This window comes from Lolium rigidum, chromosome 5, assembly GCF_022539505.1.
Source record: "Lolium rigidum isolate FL_2022 chromosome 5, APGP_CSIRO_Lrig_0.1, whole genome shotgun sequence".
Classification (NCBI taxonomy): domain Eukaryota; kingdom Viridiplantae; phylum Streptophyta; class Magnoliopsida; order Poales; family Poaceae; genus Lolium; species Lolium rigidum.
In genome coordinates, this window is record NC_061512.1 from 207,444,391 (window position 1) to 207,456,403 (window position 12,013).

The window sequence follows — 12,013 nt, forward strand, 5'->3', positions numbered from 1 at the left end:
CTTTTATATAAAAAAAACTTCTTCTTCCAAAGTTATTAGAACTAGAGCTTGATAACTTACGCTGTGATGATCGATATCTTACCAGACTACCAGAGCCCAGTCCAGTAACCCGGAGCGGTGCCAAGTGAGGATAGTCCAAGAAAGAGCCTAGGCCATAAAAAAGTAAGCCCAGAACTAGAACCCTGTTGTACGCAAAATATCAAGCCTGCCATACAAGCTAACCGTCCTATTCCACCAGGGAAAGAACCCAGTGGGCCTTGGAGTCGCGGACTCTGTAGGTGAAAGCCACGACCAGCGCAGTAGCCACGACCAGCGGACTATCAATTTCACGTCTACCGCTGCCTCCCTGGTCGATCTCATCATCATCGCTCAGTTTGCATACAGGGCCGTCAACAGCTTGCCCGCCTCCTATGCACTATGCAGTCGCACTCCTGCGCGATGGCGGCAACCACCGGCGACGGCTACAGAGACGTCCTTGTTCCAGGCCGCATACGTACGATACCATTCTTTATCTTCCACTGACGAATAGAAGAAACAGTTTTTAGCCCGCGGGAAAGAAAATTGATTGTTTGGAAAGAGGAAATTTCACAATCAAGTAACTCTTGGGGCTATTGCTACACAAACCAGTGACTTAAATCATTTGTTGCACAAACCAGCCATTCTAGGGGTAATTATTTGAATTGAGCTACAATGATATGTTTACTCCCTTGAACCATGTACCTGACAACGGGGCCTTGGGTGCATGCCTAACAAGTTACCCGTTGGCACCGTGAAAATAAATCGTGGGCCAAAGTAAGTCGAACCTATCTGCGACCATTTTTGAAATGATAGCGGCGGTTGCTGGTTGGCGACGGGGGTCGCTCCACGTGGTTGAGCTGAGTTAGGACATGAGTCCCCGGTATGCCTTCTTTCTTGCCCAATTGGACCATGGACGTATCGGGCCGCCATGTATGTGTTCGGACCAGCACTCCCTATGATAGAAGGGCACGAGTGTCATATTGGTTTGGCTTGCTGCATCCTTGTTGAATTTTTTTTGGCATAAAATCATAACGAGACCCAAGGCCACGGCGGCATATAGCGGCGTAACCTGTTAGGCACACATCGTGAGCATTGGTATGATGTTAAATGGGGTAAACATATAATCATAGATAAAAAACCATATAGTTTTCCTAAAAAAACCAGGATACATTATCCAAAAATGTTCCATCTTCTTAGAAAAGTGGATTCGTTCCAAAAAGTTCCTGAAGGTGCTAATGGTAAGCAAGAAGATTGTTTACGAAGAAACAACAAGAAAAATTCATATTCTGGTAATAATAACCCTGGGAGTCATTGATTTGTGCAACAACAAAAATTAAGTCACTGATTTGGGCAACAATAGCCTGAAGGGTTACTTCTCTGTGCAATTTTCTTGTTTGCAAATGATGCAATTCGTTTTACTGTTTGTTTCTGTGAACAAGGAAAAGGGCGCATTGGATCCACGCTCTTTTGGATGGTTGACCATGTATGTATTTGTGGCGTAGTACTGGAAAAGAAGAACCAAAAGGCTAAATCATCAGTGAGGCAGCAGGCCCCTCGTCAATTTCCTTCACCAAAGGACTAAATTTGCAGGCGTTGCTTTACTTTCCGCTCAACTTTGATTGACTTTCCAATTTAAATGCAACCTTCTCGGGTAACTTTCGCCTTTAAAGTTTTAAAAAATTCTCTCACACCGTCACACCGTCACACGGGGAAAAGAGGAAAGAAAGATGGCTCAAAAAGACTCAAAAAAGCATGCAGCGATGCACGAGGAGGGGAAGGACCTCACACGTACAGGGGCGGGGCCGGCACTTTGACAGCAGCAGTCAAACACTAATGAATTATTCCTTTGCTGCTTTTAACCCCGTGAATGACTCCAAGTGTGCAATCGGGTAAAGTGGTTTTTGGTCACTGCCGGATGGGATTTCGCCGAAGATATTGTCCCTTGTCAAAGAGGACCAGTTGCTCCTGCGTTTCGGATAAAGCAAAGCGCCCCGCCTCTGCCTGCATGAAATTGCTATGGACAAATCCATGATGAACCTGTACATTGATGTACGGAGTATGTTTCTTTACAAACAGAAAATGGGGTAATTTTACGGGCCTGTTGGAGTTACGCATGGTCCACGAGTAAAAGTGCAAAAAAAGAGGGGTTATCACATGTCCTGCATAATTGGGAAGACAATGAAAAGGAGATAAAATGGAAGATTTTTGGATGTTGCTGGAGAGTGGAAACTGAAGTGTATGGGAAGCTGCAAACAGACAAGCAAGTCTGAAGCAACGTGACCCGCTGTCAACTATGGTCGGAGAGGTGAGGGAGAGAGATAGGAAGAGAAGATTACTACACATTCTCAAGGAAAAAAAACTCATGGAACGTTTTGTTTGTCGAAAAAGAGGAGATATCCCTGCTAAAATAATTAGACCATTTTTTTAAACTTAAACAAGTGTTACTAACCTTACATCGCACCTAATGATCATTAATAGAGGGATTAGGGGAATGCTTACGAGTAGATGAAGTGTTCCATTGCTTGCTCGATCCAGGCATGCCGATGGGAGGTGGAGTGTTGTAGATGGCCGGCGATGGTAATGGATTTCCTGTTGCGTTAGCACACCCTTTGCATTGGTCTAGGGTCTTTAGGTAATCAGGGGGACAGGAGAAAGCACGTGAACTAAGTCGACTAAGAGGTGAGGGAGAGAGATTAGAATAGAAGATTACTACACGTTCTAAAGGATATAAATCTCATGAAATGTTTTCTTTCTCGAAAAAGAGAGCTATTATGACCTCGGTATCAGTTGACGCACACAGCCTTGTAAGATTCATTATTAAAAACTTGACCAAACTAGGTAACATACCAACTCCACCAATCAATCACAAACCCCTATGACAAGTGATAGAGACATGAAAGTACTTAGGCAAAGCTTCATAAGGAAATGTTCGCATATGCACACAAATAGATGGTATTGAGTCCAACCATAGGTCAACCACATGCCCAAAGTCGATCTTCGAGCCACCATAGTTAGCAAAGGCACGACGCAAGCGAGTATCGACCAAATCTGATCGTAGACCTTGTGTTTTAAGTGGAATGCACAAATAATTGTTGTCACTGCCACCAATGTACTACTGACGGCATCACACTAGTCATATACCGTTGAACGATATGCTGGAAGCATGAAGCATATCCATATCACCCCATTTAATTTGTGTCACTGTCAACCCCCTTCGATCCACTTGTTGCAGCGACAAAGGAACATTCGTTCAAGGACGAAAACAACTAGTATGTCTTGATGACTCCATAGCACCTACCAAGCATGATCAAACCTAATATGGAGATGGAGGGGCGGCTCATACCGCCGAACATCTCGGACGCTACTCGGTGCAGAAGGCTATCACCATCTCAAGATTCTACAATCATCGAAAAGCAGTATCGATGCCAAGTGAGCCCGGTTCTAGTCTCACATGCGCATGGAGGAAATACCACATTCGAGCGAGATTAGTCATACAAAGATCATGCATCCCAATGGTGGTATCATTCTAATTCATACACCAGTTATCTGGAAACTTCGTGTTCCTCCCAGAATCCAGATTTTCCTATGGTTACTTTCGAACAAAAGCTCTTAACTAGAGATAATTTGAGTAAACCTAGACAGGTGGAGGACATGCCCTGTTTATTTTGCAATGAACAAGAGTCTATTCACCACTTGTTCTTCGACTGTGTAGTTGCTCATTTCCTTTGGGATGTTATATCATCTTGCTACATTTCGAAAATGGTCATATGCATCATGTCGATGCAGAGACCAGAGACCGGGACTCTGTTCCCATTTTGAAAGAAAAAAAATCTCATCTTCCTTCAATAAGAACATTGGCATTGATTTTGAATCAGTTGCTAGGTTGTGGATTAGTGAAACTATGAACTCTATTCTGAATATATATTCTCCTCTGCTATCATGTGGATTATTTGGACAGTTCGTAATGAGATGTGCTTTTAGGGTATAAGATTGCCAGATGTCAAACTAATGTTGAACCGACTCGCATCGACCATTAGAAGTTGGAAACCGATGTGCATAGACTTCCACTCGAGCCTATTGGACAACAACTCGGTGTTGTTGGATGATCGCGTGGGGAATTGTTGTGGATCGCCTGGACCTGAATGCACTGGGACCGAGCAAAGCTGCTCTGGAATGTCCATCGGGCAACATTTCTGTTCTTTGGCGTTAGGAAGTGGACTGCGAGAAGCTAGTTGACAATGTTCGCTTAGTCAAGCCGTAGCCTCTCATGGAGCTTTTTTTCCTGGTTCTTTTCCTTTTGACGCTTTCATGCTTTTCATCTAAGCTAGGCTTGAAACTTGGACATGTACTGAAGTTAGTTCCATTTTAATGAAACAAGGGGGCCTGGCCCCTTTATTTGTAAAAAAAAGTTCATGCATGCACGTATTCCTAATTTCAGAAAGAAAGAAAAAAGAGTATTTGTACTCCACATTTATGTCCATTTTGTATTTACAGGGCTTATACATCTACATTTCATGCATAATCAAGACACGCTCTAATTTAACTAGCATCATCAACGACCACAAAATGCATTCAAACGTCTACCTTCAACTTCCGATGCTCACCAAGCCGATCAGTCACAAACGTAGCTTCGATCGAGCCTTTGTCGTACCTCCTTGGCTACGCCGTGGTCAGAAAAGGCGAGGCAGTAGTCCTGTCCATAGTCCATACCCCGACACGGCGACACCCGTAGATCAAGCAGCTATACACAAGTTCCAGGCATCTGCACAGCTGTTCTCGGTCGATCAGCAGCTTTGCATGGGCTGATCATCTTGGTTCAGAAAAGCCTGAACCGATCCATCCCGTAGACTGAAGCCAGGGGAGCTACAGGGGTGCAGATGCATTCATCAAAGACCATCAAATGCATTCAAACGTCTGCTCCTACTACTTTGAGCTTTCGATTTGAAGGCAAATGACCAAAAGCCGGTCTAGAATGCTAACCAAGGCGCCGATTAGCCAAAAACGTACCCTTGAGCCATTGTCGTACCTCCTTGGCTACGCCCTGGTCAGGAGAAGCGAGGCAGTATAGTCCTGTCCATACCCCGACACGGCGATACCCGTACACGAAGCAGCTATGCACAAGTTCTAGCCAGCTCCACGGCTGTCGCCGGTCGCTCAGCAGCTTTACATGGGCTGATCATCTTGGTTCAGAAAAAGCCTGATCCGATCCATCCCGTAGACTGAAGCCAAGGGAGCTACAGTACGCCGCCACTGTGCATAATGTATTCAGCGACGCAGCAGCCAGATTCGTTCGCAGCACAGACTGGGCGGTCAAAGATCGATTAGCCTGCCGCCGCTCAGCTAAGCTAGCAACGCCATCGATCTACCGCTGCAGGCAACCTACGCACTCGATGATCAGTACACAGCCCAGAAGCTAAAGCGAGAGAAAGGAAGGAAGATGCCGCAGGAAAGAAGAAGAAGAAGAGGAGGAGGAAATGGGGAGCATCCGATGGATCAAAGATCTAATCAAATGATCACGAATCATCATACGAAAACATGGGGAAAATGATGGACGAAGCTAGCAGAAGACCATTGCACAGTTGAGAGCAGCGAGAGAACAGCCGAGAAATCCTCGGGAGCCGTGCGCCCATGGATTTACTATTCGTAGTTGCCACTGGTCTAGTCAGTGGTAGGCCTATCATCAGATGCGGCTGCCACGAAGGATCTCTCCTTTTTTACATTTTTCTTCTCTGATTCGAGTCGAAGGAAGGCAGCAACGGCCTTGGAATCGCGGCCGTTGATTGTTCCGTCCTCTCCAGCTTCTCAGAACCGGACCCGCCACCAGCTCACCGGTGGCAGGGGCATCTTCTGCACGGCAGGCTGACGGGCGGGGCCCCGGACCGTATCGGGGCCACATGGACTCGGAGCAGATTTGTCTAGGAATTAAATAATTTTGTCTTGGACTGCTGTCTCCCGGCAGGGCCCTGGAGATGGAACACGGAATTGGTACATGCACCACAGGTTAAGCTACACATAAAGCTTGATGTACATATTGTAGTTTTTTAGTTTTATTTAGATACGGATATATCTAGATATACATGCACCCACATCTAGAAAAAATTGAGACACTCATTATTAAAGGAAGAAGTACTATTTCAAGTGTGCTCCAAATGAATAGTAAACATATCGGTGATGGTATATACGTTTTTCAAATAAATGTTGTTAGGAATACTAAGGCCAATATCTTCTAACAAATAGCACATCATAGGTTTCGTAAAAGCTAGCAACTACTCCCTCCATTCATTATTGACCCCGTGTTCTTGATTTAGTCAAATTCAAGCTCTATAAGTTCAACCAAATTTATATGGAAAAATATCAACATGTAAAAGTATAAGATCAGTACTTTTAGAATCATCACAAACTGTATTATGACACTATAAATTTGATATTATGGATGTTTTTTGCTACACCTTTGATTAAATTTTACAAAAGTTTAATTTTGACTAAACACATAAGGCAAGGTAAATAAACACAGATGGAGGACCGTTGTCGAAAGCCGTGGGGAAATGTTTCCCCCCAAATAAAACAACCCACCATGCACTCTACATTTATCATTATAAACTTGAATACAATAATATTATCTTGGTACACGTAACAATTAGCATCCTCCTAACCTGATGAAAAAAAAATGCTTACCATTCGAAAATAAGTGTCACAGATTTGTCTTTATTCGCATGTATCTCCGTGTTTTAATACGTAGATAAATATAAATTCAAACAAATTTGTGACACTTATTTGAAACGGATGAAGTATTTGTCAATTACTGGTAAGTTTTCCATACCCTCCCTATATTTTACTGAGATAGATTAGTGTTGCACATGCTTCTATAGTTAATTCTATTTTCAGATTGTTTGAAAATTTTAAATAGCAATATAATGCACATTCAGTCAATCTGACTAGGTTGTGTTTGTCCAAATTTTGCTTAGCAGAAACACTTGTAAGCACAATATTTTTCGAGGCGATTTTTGACACAAAGAGCACTCGACAAGTGATCCTACAATCCCTACATTCTCTAGAGCACTCTAAAGATAATGATATCGTGTTTAATCAACATAACCATCTACAACACGATGCATTTGTTCTGAATATGCAACATACAATGCAGAAGATCGTTGATGGCTTGGACTTCCTTCATTCAGAACAACGACATTGCGGCATAACACGAAAACTAGCAAGCCTTCGGGAGAGGATTGTCAAGTTTATCTTCAATGTTGCAGCTGAGTAAGGGGCCAAGCGCTGCAAAAAAAAAGCGAAGGACGCCAAACCCTGCCTCCGGATAAGTATAACATATAACCTTGCTTCACGGGAGTATTAGTTGACTAGACTCTCTCTTGTCGATGAATTTTGTTCATAATGCTAGGTAGTATGTAAGAATTTTGTTCTTTTTGTGATATATATTTTTCTAAATATATATTTTGTGATATATATTTTTCTAAATATGTATAGTTATTGTTACGACAATTATCCAATGAAGCTCAAAGTCATATTGGATAATTGCCGTAACAATACTTGGGGTATTTTCTACTTTATACTAATTGTTTTTACTTATTTCTAACATATTTTGTTAACATGCAATCTAAGCATGTATTTTGTCTTATTATAAGTATTATAATTAACTAGATAACAACGTCGGTAAGATATTTGAATACAATGTTTATGGAACAATTTTCACGGTTATGATTGCAACTACAATTTTTATTAAATTGACTAATTTTGTAGTAAATTGATGATAATGTGTGATCTTAATACCGCTTCACCCATTTCTATGAATTATTTGGTTTACGAGAGTCTAAGAAAGCATATAGTGACACGAAGGCATTTTTCCACAGACATGTGAGTGCTATTAATGTATATTTGAGTAAGTTCATGCCATATTTAGTACCTTAAATATATTTAAAGAGATATCTAGAGTATACATGTCAAAAAAAATGTTGATAGAGGTTTGTTTTAAGTAAGCATTTACAAGTTCATTAACTCAGAAACACTTCTAAGACTAAATGTGATCTAGTTGAGATGATGCGGCAGATTTACATGGTGTAGTTGAGACGTGTATGCTCTCGAAATAATGCAGTTGGTATTGTTGCATATTTAATTTTTTGTTGTGGTTTTCTTCCCTTGATTTTCGGTTGGTGTTCATCTATTTTCTTTTGGTTTATGTCGGTTTCTTTTTTGGAGGTTTTTCTTCGGTTTTGGTTTCGTTCCTTTGCTATTCCTTTTTACAACTTTATTTTTCTTCCTATTTTTCTATTGTTTTTTTCTTCTCATTTTTCGTAGGAGATGGAACAAGAAATCGGTTCATTCACCACAAGCAACGCTACACGCATGCCTTATGTAGATATATTTTAGGATTTCAAGTGTGCTCCAAATGAGGAGTGAAAAACATCGGTAACGGTAAATAATATCTTCACACATATGTTGTTAGGATGACTAAGGCCACTATTTCACTAATCACACATCATATGTTTCATAGAAGCTAGCAACTACTCCCTCCATTCGTTTTTTTCCTGTTGTTCTTGAATTATTAAATTCAAATTTATAAAGTTCACCAAATATATAGGAAAAGATATCAACATCTAAAATATAAAATCGGTGTTAATAGAATCAAAAACTTGGGTTTGAGGAGAAATACTGGTACCTGTCGGACGTATGAAATTTCAGTTAGTGAAAGAGAGCTTAAAAATAAAGAAATTATTTAACTATGCTGAAAAATATTTGTCGAGTGGTGCTAAAGAGGCTCTAATAAAGTTAGTGATCCGGGCCATTCCAACTTACCCCATGGGTTTTTTTCTTTCAAATTATCTTCAAGGTCTCTGTGATGAGTTGATTTTTGGTTTGTGGGGGGGGGGGGGGGGTTACCTTCTCAAAGCAACCTACTTTTACACGTAAAGACTGGGTGATTGTTCTTTTGGATATCCTAAACAAGGATATGAGGAGTAAACTGATACTTATTTGGTCGAGAGCCTGCACCATCAAAATAATATCATTTTTTTTATAAAGGTGATGATGTTTGTTGTTAATCAACTAGATTTTTATAGAGTGTGCAGGGCCTATCCTCTAGAAGAGCCAAGTTTTAAAAGGAAACTCAAAATTCTTGTATGTCAAACAATATAACAGAAGAAATAAATTGACCGAGGAGGGGAGAGAAAGGGAAATAAAATGGACGAATCCACATGAAGGTTGGCTGAAATGTAATGTTGAGACAAATTTCATAGAGGGGAGCTTAGGACGTTGTTCTGTGAGATGGTAATGGCAAAGCAATCTCTCGGCATATATTGTTATTGAAGGAAATAAGCCTAGAGGCAACAATAAAGTTATATTTTTATATTTATTGAATCATACTTATGTTTAAAGTTCTATGCTACAATTGTATGGGATCCGTATTTATGTGATATTGGAGGAAAACCTAATTACATGTGTGAAATTATGAACACCAAATAGGCATCTCTAGTCTTGCCTCTAAAACTAGTTCGTATATTATTGGTGGTCTTGTTTTCCTTAATATTGAGCAATATTAAAGTTCTATGAGGTTGCCGGTAATATATGACAACAACCTTGTTGGAGAAACAATGGTGTTGGATAGATCTCAAATGATCAATATGCCATGAAACACATCGTCAATATTGCTATCGGTGGTTTTTCAAGACAAGTATTACCGTTGACCAAAGATTCGTTTTACCATGAGATGAGTGTATAGTTGGATGCCAAAGGGTCACTATGAGATCACCAAATGTTATCTCGCAACTGGGAAACATAAAAGTGTTCTTCGTGCACACCGAAAAGTATGTAGTAGTTGTACATCATGTCAAGAATGGAAATTGCTACTTTGACGAGATGCTTATGGAACTTTATTCTGATACCTCTCCGAAATAATTCCGGTGTTCTCTCTCTATTCTATAACAATTCCGAACCTATCTCAGAGTGTCATATACCTTTAACTGTGCCACTCTACGGGTTTGGGAATGCGCAGACATGATCGAGACAACTCTCCGATCAATGATCATCAGGGGGTTCTGGAAAACCATAACGGTCCCTACCTTCCACAAATTTATCTTTATCGCTTGAACCTCAACGTCGAGTCATATTCCCTTTGTTACACGTACGATATCTAGTTTGTCTGAGACTTGATCTTCGGTATCCGGTATATCTAGTTCGATCTCGTTATCAACAAACATGTTCAACTTGTTCCCGTGATATCATATCCTGGTGACCTAGTCGCATGCTTGCAAGCGTTGTTGATATAATATCACCGAATGGGCCCATAGTATCTATCCGTCATCCGGATGTAAAAATCCCTCTATTGACACATACACCTCAAACCATCCTATTGGAATACCTGAGCATCACATTTATGACCACCCTGTTACGGAGTAGCAATTGATGATGTCTAAGAAGCCGTCGGTGATGGTGATTAAATATGGTTTCACGGTCTAAGGATTATGTTACGACATTTTATCTTAGTATCGCAGTGCTGAACTTTGTGACTTGATCATATTGCGATATGTGTGAGTCCATCATGTCATTCATCCAACAACATGACTACATTAATAATTATGTTGTTGTCCATGATCAGGAAACCTTGATCATCTATTAATTAATGGACTATTTTACTAGGGGCAAGATTTTGTTTACATACCACCCATGCATTAATGTTTCCACTTAATACAGTTATTGCATGGCATAAAACTAATTATGAAGAATTCAGATATGACAATAAAACATGTTTATTTATTTGCTTCTAGGGCACATATCCAACATAGGAGAAGCATAGAAATAGGAAATATGAATAGGAAAAGCAAATGTATAGCAAATGCATATGACCATGAAGTGTGTTTGATTGTAGCAAAGAAATTCTAATGAGGTTTATATAATTTTTTTCTATAAAATTTACATTAATATATTCCTATAAGTTTAATTTCTATGAGATATGTTCCTATGAATATGACAAATTGTGTAGCCAATTTTCATAGGATATAAATCCTACACAATTCTTATGGAAATCATATGAATCAAAGGAGCCCTTAGTATTATTAGAATCATTGTAAGCTGTATTTTCACATTGTATAAATTTGGTATTGCGGATGTTATTTTCTGCTGCACTTTTATCATATTTTACAAAGTTTAACTTTGACTAAACACATGTTGCAAAACTGCAAGATAAATAAAAAATAGTGCCATGTACTATTCATTTACAGTTACCGATTTAAATGAAAAAAAAACATTATCTTACCAGAACCATAGTGGATGCATGCATCACGTGCTAAGCTACAGCCTACACACATGGTTTACCCACATATTGTACTATTCAAAGTGTCCTAGAAATGAAAATTGAAACATATTAGTGAAGTGATATAGGTTGCTCAAAGGAAATTTGCTAGTATGCCTAACACCACTATCTAACCAATAAAATACATGTTGGATTCATAGAAGCTTGCAACTTACTGGTTTGTCTTTCTCTCTAGTAGATACACAAGGGTTCATCGAAAACTAGGGAAAATGTTTCCCCAAATAAAATTACCCCACCATGGATTGTACATTTGTATTTATAAACTCATATAAAAATGTTATCTTCCTGGATAGCAATTATCATCCTACTAACCGCATGAAACAAAAGAGTAGTGCTTAGGTAGATTTGTTAATTGCTGGTAAGTTTTTTCTATCCTTCCTAAATTTCTTGTGAGATAGATTGATTTCCCTAATGAAATGATTCTCCGGTAAATTATATTTTCACACGATTTGAAGATTTTGGGATTGCAATATCATCTACATTGGATTGTGTTTGTACAAAAATTTGTTTGGCTGATTCCCTTATGAACATAGCAGCAAGTGGTGTCTGGATTGAAGCCTAATCCACCAAGATGGCCTAGTCGGCAGCTCAGGGATCTGGAGTTCGAGCACGAGTGGAAGATGGAGGAAAGGCGGCTGGCGAGAGGAGGGGAAATGAGTCATGGAAGGAGTT